Genomic DNA, 14221 nt, shown 5'->3' on the forward strand with positions numbered 1-14221 from the left:
CAGTTTCGTCGTTGCCAGCTTTGCTGCATTAGCAAAAATAAAACGCAAGGTCTCACCGAGATTTGAACTCAGATCGCTGGATTCAATGTCCAGAGTGCTAACCATTACACCATGAGACCACACTTTCAGACGCTGGGAATCGAAGCCAGGCGTTCTTAGTGAAAGCCAGATATCCTAGCCCCTAGACCATGCCGGAGATGGCGACAAGAGAACGAGCGCTGGTACCGGTGTCTATTCGCGAACAGTTTCGTCATTGCCAGCCTTTGCTGCATTAGCAAAAATAAAAAGCAAGGTCTCACCGAGATTTGAACCCAGATCGCTGGATTCAGAGTCCAGAGTGCTAACTGTTACACAATGAGACCGCACTTTTCGATGCCGGGAATCAAAGCCGGGCCTTCTGGGTGACAGCCAGATATCCTAGCCACTAGAACACGCCGGAGATGGCACAAGGCAGCGAGCATCGGTACCGCGGTCTATTCGTTGACAGTTTCGTCGTTGCCAGCTTTTGCTGCATTAGCAAAAATAAAACGCAAGGTCTCACCGAGATTTGAACTCAGATCGCTGGATTCAATGTCCAGAGTGCTAACCATTACACCATGAGACCAAACTTTCCGACGCCGGGAACCGAAGCTGGGCATTCTTAGTGAAAGCCAGATATCCTAGCCACTAGACCACGCCGGAGATGACGGCAAGAGAACGAGCGCTGGTACCGGTGTCTAATCATGGACAGTTTCGTCGTAACCAGCTTTCGCTGCATTAGCAAAAATAAAAAGCAAGGTCTCACCGAGATTCGAACTCAGATCGCTGGATTCAAAGTCCAGAGTGCTAACCATTACAGCATGAGACCGCACTTTCCGACGCCGAGAATTGAACCCGGGCCTTCTTTGAGAAAGCCAGATATCCTAGCCACTAGACCCCGCCGGAGATGACGGCAAGAGAACGAGCGCTGGTACCGCTGTTTAATCGTGGACAGTTTCGTCTTTGCCAGCTTTTGCTGCATTAGGAAAAATTAAATCAAGGTCTCACCGAGATTTGAACTCGGATCGCTGGATTCAAAGTCCAGAGTGCTAACCGTTACACCATGAGACCGCACTTTCCAACACCGGAAATGAAACCCGGGCCTTCTTGGTGAAAGCCAGATATCCCAGCCACTAGACCATGCCAGAGATGGCGCCAAGGGAATGAGCGCTAGTACCGGTGTCCGTTCGCGGACAGTTTCGTCGTTGCCAGCTTTTGCTGTATTAGCAAAAGTAAAAAGCAAGGTGTCACCGCGATTTGAACTCAGATCGCTGGATTCAAAGTCCAGAGTGCTAACCATTACACCATTTGACCGCACTTTCCGACCCCGGGAATCGAACCCGGGCCTTCTGGGTGAAAGCAAGATATTCTAGCCACTAGACCACGCCGGAGATGACGGCAAGAGAACAAGCGCTGGTACCGGTGTCTAATCGTGGACATTTTCGTCGTTGCCAGCTTTCGCTGCATCACCAAAAATAAAAAGCAAGGTCTCACCGAGATTTGAACTCAGATCGCTGGATTCAAAGTCCAGAGTGCTAACCATTACAACATAAGACCACACTTTTCGACGCCGAGAATCGAACCCAGGCCTTCTTTGTGAAAGCCACATATCCTAGCCACTAGACCCCGCCGAAGATGACGGAAGAGAACGAGCGCTGGTACCGCTGTCTAATCGTGGACAGTTTCGTCGTCGCCAGCTTTCGCTGCATTAGCAAAAATAAAAAGCAAGTCTCACCGAGATTTGAACTCGGATCGCTGGATTCAAAGTCCAGAGTACTAACCATTACACCATGAGACCGCACTTTCCGACACCGGGAATCGGACCCGGGCCTTCTGAATGAAAGCCAGATGTCCTAGCCACCAGACCACGCCGGAGATGACGGCAAGAGAACGAGCGATGGTACTGGTGTCTAATCGTGGACAGTTTCGTCGTTGCCAGCTTTCGCTGCATTAGCAAAAATAAAAAGCAAGGTCTCACCGAGATTTGAACTTGGATCGCTGGATTCAAAGTCCAGAGTGCTAACCATTACACCATGAGACCGCACTTTCCGTCGCCGGTAATCGAACCCGGGCCTTCTTGGTGAAAGCCACATATCCTAGCCACTAGACCATGCCAGAGATGATGCCAAGGGAATGAGCGCTAGTACCGGTGTCTGTTCGCGGACAGTTTCGTCGTTGCCAGCTTTGCTGCATCAGCAAAAATAAAAAGCAAGGTCTCACCGACCTTTCAACTCAGATCGCTGGATTCAAAGTCCAGAGTGCTAACCATTACACCATGAGACCGCACTTTCCGACGCCGAGAATCAAACCCGGGCCTTCTTTGTGAAAGCCAGATATCCTAGCCACTAGACCACGCCGGAGATGGCTCAAGGCAGCGAGCATCGGTACCGCGGTCTATTCGCTGACAGTTTCGTCATTGCCAGCTTTTGCTGCATTAGCAAAAATAAAAAGCAATGTCTTACCGAGATTCAACTCGGATCGCTGGATTCAGAGTCCAGAGTGCTAACGGTTACACCATGACACCGCACTTTCCGACGCCGGTAATCGAGCCCGGGCCTTCTTGGTGAAAGCCAGATATCCTAGCCACTTGACCATGCCAGAGATGGCGCCAAGGGATTGAGCGCTACTACCGGTGTCTCTTCGCGGACAGTTTCGTCGTTGCCAGCTTTGCTGCATCAGCAAAAATAAAAAGCAAGGTCTCACCGACCTTTGAACTCAGATCGCTGGATTCAAAGTCCAGAGTGCCAACCATTACACCATGAGACCGCACTTTCCGACGCCGAGAATCAAACCCGGGCCTTCTTTGTGAAAGCCAGATATCCTAGCCACTAGACCACGCCGGAGATGGCTCAAGGCTGAGAGCATCGGTACCGCGGTCTATTCGCTGACAGTTTCGTCGTTGCCAGCTTTCGCTGCATTAGCAAAAATAAAAAGCAAGGTCTCACCGAGATTTGAACTCGGATAGCTGGATGCAGAGTGCAGAGTGCTAACCGTTACACCATGAGACCACACTTTACAACACCGGGAATGAAACCTGGGCCTTCTTGGTGAAAGCCAGATATCCCAGCCACTAGACCATGCCAGAGATGGCGCCAAGAGAACGAGCGCTAGTACCGGAGTCTATTCGCGGACAGTTTCGCTGTTGCCAGCTTTTGTTGCATTAGCAAAAATAAAAAGCAAGGTCTCACCGAGATTTGAACTCGGATCGCTGGATTCAAAGTCCAGAGTGCTAACCATTACACCATGAGACCGCACTTTCCGACGCCGGGAATCGAACCCGGGCCTTCTGGGTGAAAGCCAGATATTCTAGCCACTAGACCACGCCGGAGATGACGGCAAGAGAACGAGCGCTGGTACCGGTGTCTAATCGTGGACAGTTTCGTCGTTGCCAGCTTTCGCTGCATTAGCAAAAATAAAAAGCAAGGTCTCACCGAGATTTGAAGTTGGATCGCTGGATTCGAAGTCCAGAGTGCTAACCATAACACCATGAGACCGCACTTTCCGTCGCCGGGAATCGAACCCGGGCGTTCTGGGTGAAAGCCAGATATCCTAGCCACAAGACCACGCCGGAGATGACGGCAAGAGAACGAGCGCTGGTACTGGTGTCTAATCGTGGACAGTTTCGTCGTTGCCAGCTTTCGCTGCATTAGCAAAAATAAAAAGAAAGGTCTGCACGAGATTTGAACTCGGATCGCTGGATTCAAAGTCCAGAGTGCTAACCACTACACCATGAGACCGCACTTTCCGACGCCGGGAATCGAACCTGGGCATTCTGGGTGAAAGCCAGATATCCTAGCCACTAGACCACGCCAGAGATCGTGACTTCGGAATGAGTGCTGGTACCGGTGTGTTTTCGCGGACAGTTTCGTCGTTGCCAGCTTTTGCAGCATTAGGAAAAATAAAAAGCAAGGTCTCACCGAGATTTGAACTCGGTTCCCTAGATTCAGAGTCCATAGTGCTAGCTGTTACACCATGAGACCGCACTTTCCAACACCGGGAATGAAACCCGGGACTTCTTGGTGAAAGCCAGATATCCTAGCCACTACACCACGCCGGAGATGGCTCAAGGCAGCGAGCATCGGTACCGCGGTCTATTCACTGACAGTTTCGTCGTTGCCAGCTTTTGCTGCATTAGCAAAAATAAAAAGCAAGGTCTCACCGAGATTTAAACTCGGATCGCTGGATTCAAAGTCCAGAATGCTAACCATTACACCATGAGACCGCACTTTCCGACACCGGGAATCAAACCCGGGCCTTCTGGGTGAAAGCCAGATATTCTAGCCACTAGACCACGCCGGAGATGACGGCAAGAGAACGAGCGCTGGTACCGGTGTCTAATCGTGGACATTTTCGTCGTTGCCAGCTTTCGCTGCATTAGCAAAAATAAAAAGCAAGTCTCACCGAGATTTGAACTCGGATCGCTGGATTCAAAGTCCAGAGTACTAACCATTACACCATGAGACCGCACTTTCCGACACCGGGAATCGAACCCGGGCCTTCTGGGTGAAAGCCAGATATCCTAGCCACCAGACCACGCCGGAGATGACGGCAAGAGAACGAGCGATGGTACTGGTGTCTAATCGTGGACAGTTTCGTCGTTGCCAGCTTACGCTGCATTAGAGAAAAAAATAGCAAGGTCTCACCGAGATTTGAACTCGGATCGCTGGATTCAAAGTCCAGAGTACTAACTATTACACCATGAGACCGCACTTTCCGACGCCGGGAATCGAACCTGGGCCTTCTGGGTGAAACCAGATATCCAAGCCACTAGACCACGCCGGAGATGACGGCAAGAGGACGAGCGCAGGTACTGGTGTCTAATCGTGGACAGTTTCGTCGTTGCCAGCTTTCGCTGCATTAGCAAAAATAAAAAGCAAGGTCTCACCGAGATTTGAACTCGGATCGCTCGATTCAAAGTCCAGAGTGCTAACCATTACACCATGAGACCGCACTTTCCGACGCCGCGAATCGAACCCGGGCCTTCTTGGTGAAAGCCAGATATCCTAGCCACAAGACCACGCCGGAGATGACGGCAAGAGGACGAGGGCTGGTACTGGTGTCTAATCATGGACAGTTTCGTCGTTGCCAGCTTTCGCTGCATTAGCAAAAATAAAAAGCAAGGCGTCACCGAGATTTGAACTCGGATCGCTCGATTCAAAGTCCAGAGTGCTAACCATTACACCATGAGACCGCACTTTCCGACGCCGAGAATCAAACCCGGGCCTTCTTTGTGAAAGCCACATATCCTAGCCACTAGACCACGCCGGAGATGGCTCAAGGCAGCGAGCATCGGTACCGTGGTCTATTCGCTGACAGTTTCGTCGTTGCCAGCTTTTGCTGCATTAGCAAAAATAAAAAGCAAGGTCTCACCGAGATTCAACTCGCATCGCTGGATTCAGAGTCCAGAGGGCTAACCGTTATACCATGAGACCGCACTTTCCGACGACGGGAATCAAACCCGGGCCTTCTGGGTAAAAGCCAGATATCCTAGCCACTAGACCACGCCGGAGATGCCGGCAAGAGAACGAGCGCTGGTACCGGTGTCTAATCGTGGACAGTTTCGTCGTGGCCAGCTTTCGCTGCATTAGCAATAATCAAAAGCAAGGTCTCACCGAGATTTGAACTCAGATAGCTGGATGCAGAGTGCTAACCATTACACCAATAGACCACACTTTCCGACGCCGGGAATTGAACCCGGGCCTTCTGGGTGAAAGCCAAATATTCTAGCCACTAGGCCACGCCGGAGATGGCTCGAGGGAGCGGGCATCGGTACCACGGTCTATTCGTGGACAGCGTCGTTGTTGCCAGCTTTTGCTGCATTAGCAAAAATAAAAAGCAAGGTCTCACCGCGATTTGAACCCAGATCGCTGGATTCAGAGTCCAGAGTGCTAACCGTTACACAATTAGACCGCACTTTTCGATGCCGGGAATCAAAGCCGGGCCTTCTGGGTGACAGCCAGATATCCTAGCCACTAGAACACGCCGGAGATGGCGACAAGAGAACGAGCGCTAGTACCGGAGTCTATTCGCGGACAGTTTCGCTGTTGCCAGCTTTTGTTGCATTAGGAAAATTAAAAAGCAAGGTCTCACCGAGATTTGAACTCGGATCGCTGGATTCAAAGTCCAGAGTGCCAACCATTACACCATGAGACCGCACATTTCGACGCCGGGAATAGAACCCGAGCCTTCTTGGTGAAAGCCAGATATCCTAGCCACTAGACCACGCCGAAGATGGCACAAGGCAGCGAGCATCGGTACCGCGGTCTATTCGTTGACAGTTTCGTCGTTGCCAGCTTTTGCTGCAATAGCAAAAATAAAAAGCAAGGTCTCACCGAGATTTGAACTTGGCACGCTGGATTCAGAGTCCGGAGTGCTAACCATTACACCATGAGACCACACTTTCCGACGCCGGGAACCGAAGCTGGGCCTTCTTAGTGAAAGCCAGATGTCCTAGCCACTAGACCGCGCCGGAGATGACGGCAAGAGAACGAGCGCTGGTACCGGTGTCTAATCATGGACAGTTTCGTCGTTACCAGCTTTCGCTGCATTAGCAAAAATAAAAACCAAGGTCTCACCGAGATTCGAACTCAGATGGCTGGATTCAAAGTCCAGAGTGCTAACCATTACAGCATGAGACCGCACGTTCCGACGCCGAGAATCGAACCCGGGCCTTCTTGGTGAAAGCCAGATATCCTAGATACTAGACCCCGCCGGAGATGACGGCAAGAGAACGAGCGCTGGTACCGCTGTTTAATCGTGGACAGTTTCGTCTTTGCCAGCTTTTGCTGCATTAGGAAAAATAAAATCAATGTCTCAGCGAGATTTGAACTCGGATCGCTGGATTCAAAGTCCAGAGTGCTAACCGTTACACCATGAGACCGCACTTTCCAACACCGGAAATGAAACCCGGGCCTTCTTGGTGAAAGCCAGATATCCCAGCCACTAGACCATGCCAGAGATGGCGCCAAGGAAATGAGCGCTAGTACCGGTGTCCGTTCGCGGACAGTTTCGTCGTTGCCAGCTTTTGCTGTATTAGAAAAAGTAAAAAGCAAGGTGTCACCGAGATTTGAACTCGGATCGCTGGATTCAAAGTCCAGAGTGCTAACCATTACACCATGAGACCACACTATCCGACGCCGGGAATCGAAGCTCGGCCTTCTTAGTGAAAGCCAGATATCCTATCCACTAGACCACGCCGGAAATGGCGATGAGAGAACGAGCGCTGGTACTGGTGTCTAATCGTGGACAGTTTCGTCGTTGCCAGCTTTCGCTGCATTAGCAAAAATAAAAAGCAAGGTCTCACCGAGATTTGAACTCGGATCGCTGGATTCAAAAACCAGAGTGCTAACCACTACACCATGAGACCGCACTTTCCGACGCCGGGAATCGAACCCGGGCGTTCTGGGTTAAAGCCAGATATCCTAGCCACTAGACCACGCCAGAGATCGTGACTTCGGAATGAGTGCTGGTACCGGTGTGTTTTCGCGGACAGTTTCGTCGTTGCCAGCTTTTGCAGCATTAGGAAAAATAAAAAGCAAGGTCTCACCGAGATTTGAACTCGGTTCCCTAGATTCAGAGTCCATAGTGCTAGCTGTTACATCATGAGACCGCACTTTCCAACACCGGGAATGAAACCCGGGCCTTCTTGGTGAAAGCCAGATATCCTAGCCACTAGACCACGCCGGAGATGGCTCAAGGCAGCGAGCATCGGTACCGCGGTCTATTCGCTGACAGTTTCGTCGTTGCCAGCTTTTGCTGCATTAGCAAAATTAAAAAGCAAGGTCTCACCGAGATTTGAACTCGGATCGCTGGATTCAAAGTCCACAGTACTAACCATTACACCATGAGACCGCACTTTCCGACACCGGGAATCGGACCCGGGCCTTCTGGGTGAAAGCCAGATATCCTAGCCACCAGACCACGCCGGAGATGACGGCAAGAGAACGAGCGATGGTACTGGTGTCTAATCGTGGACAGTTTCGTCGTTGCCAGCTTACGCTGCATTAGCAAAAATAAAAAGCAAGGTCTCACCGAGATTTGAACTCGGATCGCTGGATTCAAAGTCCAGAGTGCTAACCATTACACCATGAGACCGCACTTTCCGACGCCGGAAATAGAACCTGGGCCTTCTGGGTGAAAGCCAGATATTCTAGCCACTAGACCACGCCGGAGATGACGGCAAGAGAACGAGAGCTGGTACCGGTGTCTAATCATGGACAGTTTCGTCGTTGCCAGCTTTCGCTGCATTAGCAAAAATAAAAAGCAAAGGTTTCACCGAGATTTGAACTCGGATCGCTGGATTCAAAGTCCAGAGTGCCAACCATTACACCATGAGACCGCACTTTCCGCCGCCGGGAATCGAACCCGGGCCTTCTTGGTGAAAGCCAGATATCCTAGCCACTAGACCATGCCAGAGATGGCGCCAAGGGAATGAGCGCTAGTACCGGTGTCTCTTCGCGGACAGTTTCGTCGTTGCCAGCTTTGCTGCATCAGCAAAAATAAAAAGCAAGGTCTCACCGACCTTTGAACTCAGATCGCTGGATTCAAAGTCCAGAGTGCCAACCATTACACCATGAGACCGCACTTTCCGACGCCGAGAATCATACCTGGGCCTTCTTTGTGAAAGCCACATATCCTAGCCACTAGACCACGCCGGAGATGGCTCAAGGCAGCGAACATCGGTACCGCGGTCTATTCGCTGACAGTTTCGTCGTTGCCAGCTTTTGCTGCATTAGCAAAAATAAAAAGCAAGGTCTCACCGAGATTCAACTCGGATCGCTGGATTCAGAGTCCAGAGGGCTAACCGTTACACCATGAGACCGCACTTTCCGACGACGGGAATCAAACCCGGGCCTTCTGGGTGAAAGCCAGATATCCTAGCCACTAGACCACGCCGGAGATGCCGGCAAGAGAACGAGCGCTGGTACCGGTGTCTAATCGTGGACAGTTTCGTCGTGGCCAGCTTTCGCTGCATTAGCAATAATAAAAAGAAAGGTCTCACCGAGATTTGAACTCAGATAGCTGGATGCAGAGTGCTAACCATTACACCAATAGACCACACTTTCCGACGCCGGGAATTGAACCCGGTCCTTCTGGGTGAAAGCCAAATATTCTAGCCACTAGACCACGCCGGAGATGGCTCGGGGGAGCGGGCATCGGTACCACGGTCTATTCGTGGACAGCGTCGTTGTTGCCAGCTTTTGCTGCATTAGGAAAATCAAAAACAAGGTCTCACCCAGATTTGAACCCGAATCGCTGTATTTAGACTCCAGAGTGCTAACCGTTAATCCATGAGACCACACTTTCCGACGCCGGGAACCGAAGCTGGGCCTTCTTAGTGAAAGCCAGATATCCTAGCCACTAGACCACGCTGGAGATGGCGACAAGAGAACGAGCGCTGGTACCGGTGTCTATTCGCGGACAATTTCGCCGTTACCAGCTTTTGTTGCATTAGCAAAAACAAAAAGCAAGGTCTTACCGAGATTTGAACTCGGTTCCCTGGATCAGAGTCCAGAGTGCTAGCTGTACACCATTAGATCGCACTTTCCTACACCGGGAATGAAACCCGGAAATTCTTGGTGAAAGCCAGATATCCTAGCCACTAGACCACGCCAGAGATCGCGACATGGGAATGTCGCTGGTACCGGTGTGTTTTCGCGGACAGTTTCGTCGTTGTCAGTTCTTGCTGCATTAGGAAAAATAAAAAGCAAGGTCTCACCGAGATTTGAACTCGGATCGCTGGATTCAGAGTCTAGAGTGCTAACAGTAACACCATGAGACCGACTTTCCAACACCGGGAATGAAACACGGGCCTTCTTGGTGAAAGCCAGATATTTTAATCAATAAACCATGCCATAGATGGCGCCAAGGGACTGAGCGCTAGTACCGGTGTCTGTTCACGGACAGTTTCGTCGTTGCCAGCTTTGCTGCATTAGCAAAAATAAAACGCAAGGTCTCACCGAGATTTGAACTCAGATCGCTGGATTCAATGTCCAGAGTGCTAACCATTACACCATCAGACCACACTTTCCGACGCTGGGAATCGAAGCCAGGCCTTCTTAGTGAAAGCCAGATATCCTAGCCCCTAGACCACGCCGGAGATGGCGACAAGAGAACGAGCGCTGGTACCGGTGTCTATTCGCGGACAGTTTCGTCATTGCCAGCCTTTGCTGCATTAGCAAAAATAAAAAGCAAGGTCTCATCGAGATTTGAACCCAGATCGCTGGATTCAGAGTCCAGAGTGCCAACTGTTACACAATGAGACCGCACTTTTCGATGCCGGGAATCAAAGCCGGGCCTTCTGGGTGACAGCCAGATATCCTAGCCACTAGAACACGCCGGAGATGGCGACAAGAGAACGAGCGCTAGTACCGGAGTCTATTCGCGGACAGTTTCGCCGTTGCCAGCTTTTGTTGCATTAGGAAAAAGTAAAAAGCAAGGTCTCACCGATATTTGAACTCGGATCGCTGTATTCAAAGTCCAGAGTGCCAACCATTACACCATGAGACCGCACATTTCGACGCCGGGAATAGAACCCGAGCCTTCTTGGTGAAAGCCAGATATCCTAGCCACTAGACCACGCCGAAGATGGCACAAGGCAGCGAGCATCGGTACCGCGGTCTATTCGTTGACAGTTTCGTCGTTGCCAGCTTTTGCTGCATTAGCAAAAATAAAAAGCAAGGTCTCACCGAGATTTGAACTCGGATCGCTGGATTCAGAGTCCAGAGTGCTAACCATTACACCATGAGACCACACTTTCCGACGCCGGGAACCGAAGCTGGGCCTTCTTAGTGAAAGCCAGATATCCTAGCCACTAGACCACGCCGGAGATGACGGCAAGAGAACGAGCGCTGGTACCGGTGTCTAATCATGGACAGTTTTGTCGTTACCAGCTTTCGCTGCATTAGCAAAAATAAAAAGCAAGGTCTCACCGAGATTCGAACTCAGATCGCTGGATTCAAAGTCCAGAGTGCTAACCATTACAGCATGAGACTGCACTTTCCGACGCCGAGAATCGAACCCGGGCCTTCTTGGTGAAAGCCAGATATCCTAGCCACTAGACCCCGCCGGAGATGATGGCAAGAGAACGAGTGCTGGTACCGCTGTTTAATCGTGGACAGTTTCGTCTTTGCCAGCTTTTGCTGCATTAGGAAAAATAAAATCAAGGTCTCACCGAGATTTGAACTCGGATCGCTGGATTCAAAGTCCAGAGTGCTAACCGTTACACCATGAGACCGCACTTTCCAACACCGGAAATGAAACCTGGGCCTTCTTGGTGAAAGCCAGATATCCCAGCCACTAGACCATGCCAGAGATGGCGCCAAGGAAATAAGCGCTAGTACCGGTGTCCGTTCGCGGACAGTTTCGTCTGTCCAGCTTTTGCTGTATTAGCAAAATTAAAAAGCAAGGTGTCACCGAGATTTGAACTCGGATCGCTGGATTCAAAGTCCAGAGTGCTAACCATTACACCATGAGACCACACTTTCCGACGCCGGGAATCGAAGCTGGGCCTTCTTAGTGAAAGCCAGATATCCTATCCACTAGACCACGCCGGAAATGGCGATGAGAGAACGAGCGCTGGTACCGCTGTCTGATCGTGGACAGTTTCGTCTTTGCCAGCTTTTGCTGCATTAGGAAAAATAAAATCAAGGTCTCACCGAGATTTGAACTCGGATCGCTGGATTCAAATTCCAGAGTTCTAACCGTTACACCATGAGACCGCACTTTCCAACACCGGGAAGGAAACCCGGGCCTTCTTGGTGAAAGCCAAATATCCTAGCCACTAGACCATGCCAGAAATGGCGCCAAGGGAATGAGCACTAGTACCAGTGTCTCTTAGCGGACAGTTTCGTCGTTGCCAGCTTTGCTGCATTAGCAAAAATAAAAAGCAAGGTCTCACCAAGATTTGAACTCAGAACGCTGGATTCAAAGTCCAGAGTGCTAACAATTACACCATGAGACCGAACTTTCCAACGCCGAGAATCGAACCCAGGCCATCTTTGTGAAAGCCAGATATCCTAGCCACTAGACCATGCCGGAGATGGCTAGAGGTAGTGGGCTTCGGTACCGCGGTCTATTCGTGGACAGCGTTGTCGTTGCCAGCTTTTGCTGCATTAGGAAAAATCAAAAACAAGGTCTCACCGAGATTTGAACCCGAATCGCTGTATTTAGACTCCAGAGTGCTAACCGTTAATTCATGAGACCGCACTTTCCGATGCCGAAAATCGAACCCGGGCTTCCTGGGTGACAGCCAGATATCCTAGCCACTAGACCATGCCGGAGAGGGCGACAAGAAAACGAGCGCTGGTACCGATGTCTATTCGCGGACAGCGTCGTCGTTGCCAGCTTTTGCTGCATTAGCAAAAATAAAAAAGGAAGGCCTCACCAAGAGTTAAATTCGGATCGCGGGATTCAGAGTCCAGAGTGCTAACCATTACACCATGAGACCGCACTTTCCGACGCCGGGAATTGAACCCGGGCCTTCCGGGTGAAAGCCAGATATCCTAGCCACTAGACAACGCCGGAGATGACGACAGGAGACCGAGCGCTGGTACCGGTGTCTATTCGTGGACAGTTTCGTCGTTGCCAGCTTTTGCTGCATTAGCAAAAATAAAAAGAGGTCTCACCGACATTTGAACTTGGATCACTGGATTCAAAGTCCACAGTGCTAACCATTACACCTTGAGACCGATATTTCTGACGCCGGAAAGCGAACCCGGGCCTTCTGGGTGAAAGCCAGATATGCTAGTCACTAGACCACGCCAGTGATCGCGGCATGGGAATGAGTGCTGGTACCGGTGTGTTTTCGCGGACAGTTTCGTCTTTGCCAGCTTTTGCTGCGTTAGGAAAAATGAAAACCATGGTCTCACCGAGATTTAAAGTCGGATCGCTGGATTCAGAGTCCAGAGTGCTAACCGTTAAACCATGAGACCGCACTTTCCAACACCGGGAATGAAACCCGGGCCTTCTTGGTGAAGGCCAGATATCCTAGCAACTAGACCATGCCAGAGATGGCGTCAAGGGAATGAGCACTAGTACCGGTGTCTGTTCGCGGACAGTTTCGTCGTTGCCAGCTTTTGCTGCATTAGCAAAAATAAAAAGCAAGGTCTCACCGAGATTTGAACTCGGTTCCTTGGATTCAGAGTCCAGAGTGCTAGCTGTACACATGAGACCGCACTTTCCAACACCGGGAATGAAACCCGGGCCTTCTTGGTGAAAGCCAGATATCCTAGCCACTAGACCACGCTAGATATCGCGACATGGGAATGAGTGCTGGTACCGGTGTGTTTTCGCGGACAGTTTCGTCGTTGCCAGTTTTTGCTGTATTAGGAAAAATAAAAAGCAAGGTCTCACCGAGATTTGAAATCGGATCGCTGGATTCAGAGTCCAGAGTGCTAACCGTTACACCATGAGGCCGCACTTTCCAACACCGGGAATGAAACACGGGTTTTTTGGTGAAAGCCAGATATTTTAACCAATATACCATGCCATAGATGGCGCCAAGGGAATGAGCGCTAGTACCGGTGTCTGTTCGCGGACAGTTTCGTCGTTGCCAGCTTTGCTGCATTAGCAAAAATAAAACGCAAGGTCTCACCGAGATTTGAACTCAGATCGCTGGATTCCAAGTCCAGAGTGCTAAGCATTACACCATGAGACCACACTTTCCGACGCTGGGAATCGAAGCCGGGACTTCTTAGTGAAAGCCAGATATCCTAGCCATTAGACCACGCCGGAGATGGCGACAAGAGAACGAGCGCTGGTACCGGTGTCTATTCGCAGACACTTTCGTCATTGCCAGCCTTTGCTGCATTAGCAAAAATAAAAAGCAAGGTCTCACCGAGATTTGAACCCAGATCGCTGGATTCAGAGTCCAGAGTGCTAATTGTTACTCCATGAGACCGCACTTCCCGATGCCGGGAATCAAAGCCGGGCCTTCTGGGTGAAATCCAGATATCCTAGCCACTAGACCACGCCGGAGATGGCGACAAGAGAACGAGTGCTAGTACGGGAGTCAATTCGCGGACAGTTTCGCCGTTGCCAGCTTTGTTGCATTAGCCAAATTAAAAAGCAAGGTCTCACCGAGATTTGAACTCAGATCGCTGGATTCAAAGTCCAGAGTGCTAAGCATTACACCATGAGACCACACTTTCCGACGCCGGGAATCGAACCCGGGCCTTCTGTGTGAAAGCCAGATATTCTAGCC

At 50.7% G+C, this 14221-nt stretch overlaps 39 non-coding genes across 39 annotated transcripts; all 39 read right to left on the reverse strand.

Moving 5' to 3' along the window:
- Nucleotides 1-47: 47 nt before the first annotated feature.
- On the reverse strand, nucleotides 48-119 carry TRNAQ-UUG (transfer RNA glutamine (anticodon UUG)). The gene has a single exon. It is a non-coding gene; the product is annotated as a tRNA-Gln (tRNA).
- A 413-nt stretch (nucleotides 120-532) lies between these two features.
- TRNAQ-UUG (transfer RNA glutamine (anticodon UUG)) lies at nucleotides 533-604 on the reverse strand. The gene has a single exon. It is a non-coding gene; the product is annotated as a tRNA-Gln (tRNA).
- Nucleotides 605-775: 171 nt separating this feature from the next.
- Nucleotides 776-847, reverse strand: TRNAQ-UUG (transfer RNA glutamine (anticodon UUG)). The gene has a single exon. It is a non-coding gene; the product is annotated as a tRNA-Gln (tRNA).
- A 170-nt stretch (nucleotides 848-1017) lies between these two features.
- Nucleotides 1018-1089, reverse strand: TRNAQ-UUG (transfer RNA glutamine (anticodon UUG)). The gene has a single exon. It is a non-coding gene; the product is annotated as a tRNA-Gln (tRNA).
- A 248-nt stretch (nucleotides 1090-1337) lies between these two features.
- Nucleotides 1338-1409, reverse strand: TRNAE-UUC (transfer RNA glutamic acid (anticodon UUC)). Its single transcript has one exon. It is a non-coding gene; the product is annotated as a tRNA-Glu (tRNA).
- A 94-nt stretch (nucleotides 1410-1503) lies between these two features.
- On the reverse strand, nucleotides 1504-1575 carry TRNAQ-UUG (transfer RNA glutamine (anticodon UUG)). Its single transcript has one exon. It is a non-coding gene; the product is annotated as a tRNA-Gln (tRNA).
- Nucleotides 1576-1744: 169 nt separating this feature from the next.
- On the reverse strand, nucleotides 1745-1816 carry TRNAQ-UUG (transfer RNA glutamine (anticodon UUG)). The gene has a single exon. It is a non-coding gene; the product is annotated as a tRNA-Gln (tRNA).
- Nucleotides 1817-1821: 5 nt separating this feature from the next.
- Nucleotides 1822-1893, reverse strand: TRNAE-UUC (transfer RNA glutamic acid (anticodon UUC)). Its single transcript has one exon. It is a non-coding gene; the product is annotated as a tRNA-Glu (tRNA).
- A 94-nt stretch (nucleotides 1894-1987) lies between these two features.
- TRNAQ-UUG (transfer RNA glutamine (anticodon UUG)) lies at nucleotides 1988-2059 on the reverse strand. Its single transcript has one exon. It is a non-coding gene; the product is annotated as a tRNA-Gln (tRNA).
- A 1138-nt stretch (nucleotides 2060-3197) lies between these two features.
- TRNAQ-UUG (transfer RNA glutamine (anticodon UUG)) lies at nucleotides 3198-3269 on the reverse strand. The gene has a single exon. It is a non-coding gene; the product is annotated as a tRNA-Gln (tRNA).
- Nucleotides 3270-3274: 5 nt separating this feature from the next.
- Nucleotides 3275-3346, reverse strand: TRNAE-UUC (transfer RNA glutamic acid (anticodon UUC)). The gene has a single exon. It is a non-coding gene; the product is annotated as a tRNA-Glu (tRNA).
- A 171-nt stretch (nucleotides 3347-3517) lies between these two features.
- Nucleotides 3518-3589, reverse strand: TRNAE-UUC (transfer RNA glutamic acid (anticodon UUC)). The gene has a single exon. It is a non-coding gene; the product is annotated as a tRNA-Glu (tRNA).
- Nucleotides 3590-3760: 171 nt separating this feature from the next.
- On the reverse strand, nucleotides 3761-3832 carry TRNAE-UUC (transfer RNA glutamic acid (anticodon UUC)). Its single transcript has one exon. It is a non-coding gene; the product is annotated as a tRNA-Glu (tRNA).
- A 336-nt stretch (nucleotides 3833-4168) lies between these two features.
- TRNAQ-UUG (transfer RNA glutamine (anticodon UUG)) lies at nucleotides 4169-4240 on the reverse strand. Its single transcript has one exon. It is a non-coding gene; the product is annotated as a tRNA-Gln (tRNA).
- A 5-nt stretch (nucleotides 4241-4245) lies between these two features.
- On the reverse strand, nucleotides 4246-4317 carry TRNAE-UUC (transfer RNA glutamic acid (anticodon UUC)). Its single transcript has one exon. It is a non-coding gene; the product is annotated as a tRNA-Glu (tRNA).
- Nucleotides 4318-4410: 93 nt separating this feature from the next.
- TRNAQ-UUG (transfer RNA glutamine (anticodon UUG)) lies at nucleotides 4411-4482 on the reverse strand. The gene has a single exon. It is a non-coding gene; the product is annotated as a tRNA-Gln (tRNA).
- A 5-nt stretch (nucleotides 4483-4487) lies between these two features.
- On the reverse strand, nucleotides 4488-4559 carry TRNAE-UUC (transfer RNA glutamic acid (anticodon UUC)). Its single transcript has one exon. It is a non-coding gene; the product is annotated as a tRNA-Glu (tRNA).
- A 93-nt stretch (nucleotides 4560-4652) lies between these two features.
- Nucleotides 4653-4724, reverse strand: TRNAQ-UUG (transfer RNA glutamine (anticodon UUG)). Its single transcript has one exon. It is a non-coding gene; the product is annotated as a tRNA-Gln (tRNA).
- Nucleotides 4725-4894: 170 nt separating this feature from the next.
- On the reverse strand, nucleotides 4895-4966 carry TRNAQ-UUG (transfer RNA glutamine (anticodon UUG)). Its single transcript has one exon. It is a non-coding gene; the product is annotated as a tRNA-Gln (tRNA).
- A 171-nt stretch (nucleotides 4967-5137) lies between these two features.
- Nucleotides 5138-5209, reverse strand: TRNAQ-UUG (transfer RNA glutamine (anticodon UUG)). The gene has a single exon. It is a non-coding gene; the product is annotated as a tRNA-Gln (tRNA).
- A 246-nt stretch (nucleotides 5210-5455) lies between these two features.
- TRNAK-UUU (transfer RNA lysine (anticodon UUU)) lies at nucleotides 5456-5527 on the reverse strand. Its single transcript has one exon. It is a non-coding gene; the product is annotated as a tRNA-Lys (tRNA).
- A 164-nt stretch (nucleotides 5528-5691) lies between these two features.
- TRNAE-UUC (transfer RNA glutamic acid (anticodon UUC)) lies at nucleotides 5692-5763 on the reverse strand. Its single transcript has one exon. It is a non-coding gene; the product is annotated as a tRNA-Glu (tRNA).
- A 336-nt stretch (nucleotides 5764-6099) lies between these two features.
- TRNAQ-UUG (transfer RNA glutamine (anticodon UUG)) lies at nucleotides 6100-6171 on the reverse strand. Its single transcript has one exon. It is a non-coding gene; the product is annotated as a tRNA-Gln (tRNA).
- Nucleotides 6172-6826: 655 nt separating this feature from the next.
- TRNAQ-UUG (transfer RNA glutamine (anticodon UUG)) lies at nucleotides 6827-6898 on the reverse strand. The gene has a single exon. It is a non-coding gene; the product is annotated as a tRNA-Gln (tRNA).
- Nucleotides 6899-7069: 171 nt separating this feature from the next.
- On the reverse strand, nucleotides 7070-7141 carry TRNAQ-UUG (transfer RNA glutamine (anticodon UUG)). The gene has a single exon. It is a non-coding gene; the product is annotated as a tRNA-Gln (tRNA).
- A 171-nt stretch (nucleotides 7142-7312) lies between these two features.
- Nucleotides 7313-7384, reverse strand: TRNAQ-UUG (transfer RNA glutamine (anticodon UUG)). Its single transcript has one exon. It is a non-coding gene; the product is annotated as a tRNA-Gln (tRNA).
- Nucleotides 7385-7797: 413 nt separating this feature from the next.
- Nucleotides 7798-7869, reverse strand: TRNAQ-UUG (transfer RNA glutamine (anticodon UUG)). The gene has a single exon. It is a non-coding gene; the product is annotated as a tRNA-Gln (tRNA).
- Nucleotides 7870-7874: 5 nt separating this feature from the next.
- TRNAE-UUC (transfer RNA glutamic acid (anticodon UUC)) lies at nucleotides 7875-7946 on the reverse strand. The gene has a single exon. It is a non-coding gene; the product is annotated as a tRNA-Glu (tRNA).
- Nucleotides 7947-8040: 94 nt separating this feature from the next.
- On the reverse strand, nucleotides 8041-8112 carry TRNAQ-UUG (transfer RNA glutamine (anticodon UUG)). Its single transcript has one exon. It is a non-coding gene; the product is annotated as a tRNA-Gln (tRNA).
- Nucleotides 8113-8284: 172 nt separating this feature from the next.
- Nucleotides 8285-8356, reverse strand: TRNAQ-UUG (transfer RNA glutamine (anticodon UUG)). Its single transcript has one exon. It is a non-coding gene; the product is annotated as a tRNA-Gln (tRNA).
- A 488-nt stretch (nucleotides 8357-8844) lies between these two features.
- On the reverse strand, nucleotides 8845-8916 carry TRNAE-UUC (transfer RNA glutamic acid (anticodon UUC)). Its single transcript has one exon. It is a non-coding gene; the product is annotated as a tRNA-Glu (tRNA).
- A 164-nt stretch (nucleotides 8917-9080) lies between these two features.
- TRNAE-UUC (transfer RNA glutamic acid (anticodon UUC)) lies at nucleotides 9081-9152 on the reverse strand. The gene has a single exon. It is a non-coding gene; the product is annotated as a tRNA-Glu (tRNA).
- Nucleotides 9153-10697: 1545 nt separating this feature from the next.
- On the reverse strand, nucleotides 10698-10769 carry TRNAQ-CUG (transfer RNA glutamine (anticodon CUG)). The gene has a single exon. It is a non-coding gene; the product is annotated as a tRNA-Gln (tRNA).
- A 413-nt stretch (nucleotides 10770-11182) lies between these two features.
- Nucleotides 11183-11254, reverse strand: TRNAQ-UUG (transfer RNA glutamine (anticodon UUG)). Its single transcript has one exon. It is a non-coding gene; the product is annotated as a tRNA-Gln (tRNA).
- A 170-nt stretch (nucleotides 11255-11424) lies between these two features.
- Nucleotides 11425-11496, reverse strand: TRNAQ-UUG (transfer RNA glutamine (anticodon UUG)). The gene has a single exon. It is a non-coding gene; the product is annotated as a tRNA-Gln (tRNA).
- Nucleotides 11497-12471: 975 nt separating this feature from the next.
- On the reverse strand, nucleotides 12472-12543 carry TRNAE-UUC (transfer RNA glutamic acid (anticodon UUC)). Its single transcript has one exon. It is a non-coding gene; the product is annotated as a tRNA-Glu (tRNA).
- An 819-nt stretch (nucleotides 12544-13362) lies between these two features.
- On the reverse strand, nucleotides 13363-13434 carry TRNAQ-CUG (transfer RNA glutamine (anticodon CUG)). The gene has a single exon. It is a non-coding gene; the product is annotated as a tRNA-Gln (tRNA).
- Nucleotides 13435-13603: 169 nt separating this feature from the next.
- TRNAP-UGG (transfer RNA proline (anticodon UGG)) lies at nucleotides 13604-13675 on the reverse strand. The gene has a single exon. It is a non-coding gene; the product is annotated as a tRNA-Pro (tRNA).
- A 413-nt stretch (nucleotides 13676-14088) lies between these two features.
- TRNAQ-UUG (transfer RNA glutamine (anticodon UUG)) lies at nucleotides 14089-14160 on the reverse strand. Its single transcript has one exon. It is a non-coding gene; the product is annotated as a tRNA-Gln (tRNA).
- Nucleotides 14161-14221: the final 61 nt, after the last annotated feature.

Source organism: Rhipicephalus microplus, chromosome 3 (genome assembly GCF_043290135.1).
Source record: "Rhipicephalus microplus isolate Deutch F79 chromosome 3, USDA_Rmic, whole genome shotgun sequence".
NCBI lineage: Eukaryota > Metazoa > Arthropoda > Arachnida > Ixodida > Ixodidae > Rhipicephalus > Rhipicephalus microplus.